Source organism: Brassica napus, chromosome C2 (genome assembly GCF_020379485.1).
Source record: "Brassica napus cultivar Da-Ae chromosome C2, Da-Ae, whole genome shotgun sequence".
In the NCBI taxonomy this organism is placed as follows: domain Eukaryota; kingdom Viridiplantae; phylum Streptophyta; class Magnoliopsida; order Brassicales; family Brassicaceae; genus Brassica; species Brassica napus.
The window spans coordinates 43,509,128-43,512,477 of NC_063445.1; positions in this window are offsets into that span (position 1 = coordinate 43,509,128).

Here is a 3,350-nt window from a genome sequence, read left to right on the forward strand (position 1 = left end):
TCCTTCATTAACTACCATCAACAAGAAACGGGAGCAATTATTTCCAATCATAACCCGCATTTACTTTCAAGAAAGAGTTTATAAGAGCTGTGAGAGGGGATATTGGTTGAAATAACCTCATACAAGACGATCCTGTTAGTTCCCATCCAGTTACTTCGAACAGAAGACACCAGGCAAAACACCCTTCTGTAGAGCCAATGGATAGACGTTATTCTCGATCCGAGAAAGGAAAATGGCAGGCTCCCTCAGAGCCTCCAGCAAAGAAACCTCTGGTGCGTATACCGGCGAACTATAACGAAGATCTCATAAAGGCCAACAAGCTTACTATCATTGGCAGGTTAACAAACCCTATGGTCCAGAAACCCACCAGAGCTATTATCGATTTTCTGGCTCAACTATGGAATCTCGAGGGGAGGATTGTGGGCAGAGCTTTAGGACTGGATAAATTTCAATTTTCTTTTGAAACCGAGGCAGAGCTACTCAAAATCCTTGATAACGGCCCCTATCACTACAAGAGATGGATGCTGATACTACAACGATGGGAACCTGTGGTGTCTGATCAATTCCCATCTCAGATTTCCTTCTATGTTAGAATCCATGGAATACCACTTCACTTTTGGTCAGAAGGTACAATCAGCACAATTGGGAATGTGCTTGGAAAATGCACCATTAAAAACGTTAAAGAGGCAAAAATATGGGTGGAAGTCAACGGCCTCATCCCCTTAGTGATGAAGATGGAGATTGAACTACCTACTGATGACATTACAGAGGTGGAACTCGAGTATATCAAGATTGAGAAACATTGCTTCACATGCTTCTCCTTGTTTCATGAGGAAGTAGATTGCCCTCACAGACACCCAAGTGCACTTCCTCCAAAGGAAAGGAAACTAGGCATTACGCAGGCTATTGCGTTGCAAAGGATCGAGGCGGAGAAAAAGAGACATGATGACAGACGAGGATACAAACGACCGGAAGACCTTCGTTCCTCAATCAGAGGGCAGGAGGATAGTTACGCTAGATCCGGTATGAATAGATATGCTAGTAGATACTATCAAAACAAGCGGGAGGAGCCCTGTAGAGAACAATCGATTCTGTCTAGAACTGCTCGACCTAACTCTAACTATCAACGGTATAAGGCACCAACTATGTAATATAGAGTTGTTGAGACGAGTAGAACCAATGTTGGAGCATCAGCTCCTCTTCAAAATGTTGATGGGCGAAATGATGAAGTTGATTTCAGAGGTTCACAGAGGAGCCATGCTGAGCTAGATCACCTTATCGAGACTACCCCGATTCGTACACTCAAAGAACGCCTAGGGGCTCCAACTGATGCAATTAATGGTTCAAACTCTGGCTCAAAGGAGCGTAGATCAGCCTTGGAAAGACTCTCTGAATCAAGAGTGGTAGAAGAACAACGTGAGAGAAGAACCCCTACCTTGGAGTCAGGAAGACTTCAACTACCACCAGTAGAGGAAGAAAGAGAAGTCAACAAGATAATCGATACTTTGGAGCAACCTGACTTCACAGAGAGGGTTCCAGCAACACTCCGACTAGGCGAAGGTGGCTCAAATACCAATGCTCGAAGGGGAGAAGTCCCGATCGCTACACAGAGTAAAGCTGGTACCAAGAGGAAGGTCACCAAGACCCCAGTGAGAAAGCGGGTAGTTCGAAGCCCTCTCTTGCGAGCAAACCAGAAGAAGACATCCAGTGTACGTGCAGATACAGCAACAAGGAGAAAACTGGTGGTGTACAAAGACCTTAATGTACCTTGTAATAAGGCTGGAACCAGCACACAACGCAAGAATAAGGGCCAGCCAACTACGGTGTTTATACCTGGAAGTACTAGAGGTGGGGTGGATTTTCGGCCCCATCAAAAATCTCTTCCTTAGCTTTACTTAGCTGGAATTGTCAAGGGCTTGGGAGTGTTCAGACAATCCGGCGAATCAAGGAGATCCATAAACATATGGCTCCTAATGTAATGTTTCTAATGGAAACAAAAAACGAGGATGATTTTATTAATAAGAAGCTACAGAGCCTGTGTTTTGATCACTATTTCTCTGTAACGCCTAATGGACTAAGCGGTGGCTTATCTCTCCTTTGGAATAAGGATACTGATATTACAATTCTCGAGTCTTCTCCCAACTTAATAGACACGAGAATTGAATATAAAGGAACTACTTCTTTTGTCTCCTTTGTTTATGGGGCTCTGGCTGCGGAAAATAGAGCTGCATTTTGGAACAAGCTAAATGCAGTGGGAAAGGGAAGAGATGATCCTTGGCTGATTACCGGAGACTTCAACGACATCCTCAATAATACAGAAAAGATTGGCGGCCCGGCGCGCCCTGAAGGATCATTCACGGCTTTCCGATCCTTTGTAGCTCAGAACGGTCTTTGGGACCTCAAGCATTCGGGAGAACAATTGTCTTGGAGGGGAAGTAGATATACTCACTTCATACGGTCAAGGTTAGATAGGGCTATGGGCAATTGTGCCTGGTCGGAAACCTTCCCAATGGGAAGATGCCGCTACCTGCGATTCGAAGGATCCGATCACAGACCGTTGATCTCTTATTTCAACACAGAGAAAGCTAAACGGAAGGGACTGTTTCGATTCAACAGAGCGTTAACAGAAGAAGATGAGATAGCAGAAGTGATTGATACGGCTTGGAATCTCTCTCCCCTGCGTACCGTAATTCAGAAGTTAAACACTGTTCGTCGAAGTATCATACAGTGGGCAAAAGAGAAACAGACTCAGAGCAATATCGAGATCAAGAGAAACCAACAGGCGCTGGAGAAAGCTCTCTCGAACGCTACTCCGGACCCTATCCTCATAGAGAGTATCAATCTTGATCTCCGCAAAGCTTACCTGGCTGAAGAATTATTTTGGCAGCAGAGGAGCATAATCCAGTGGCTTAAGCAAGGAGATAGAAATACCGGTTTCTTTCATGCTGCTACCAGGACCAGAAGAACAATAAACTCCATTCCAGTCATAGAGGACTCTCAAGGAGGAGTAGTGTACGAGGAAGAGGACATTGCTCGAGTTATATCAGGGTAATTTACCCAAATCTTTACTTCCAATGGCAATGTTTCCTTCGAGCAGATTCAAGGACTCTTGACGAAGAAAGTTACACCAGAGATGAATACTCTACTGACAAATATCCCGAGCGATTCGGAGATTAGAGAGGCTGTGAATTCGATAAATGGGGGCAAGGCCCCGGGCCCGGATGGCTTCTCAGCCACGTTTTACCAGTCTTACTGGCATATAGTAGGCCCGGATGTTATCAGGGACGTTAGGAGCTTCTTCACATCGAGCTATTTACACCCGCAGCAAAACGAGACACATATCAGGCTCA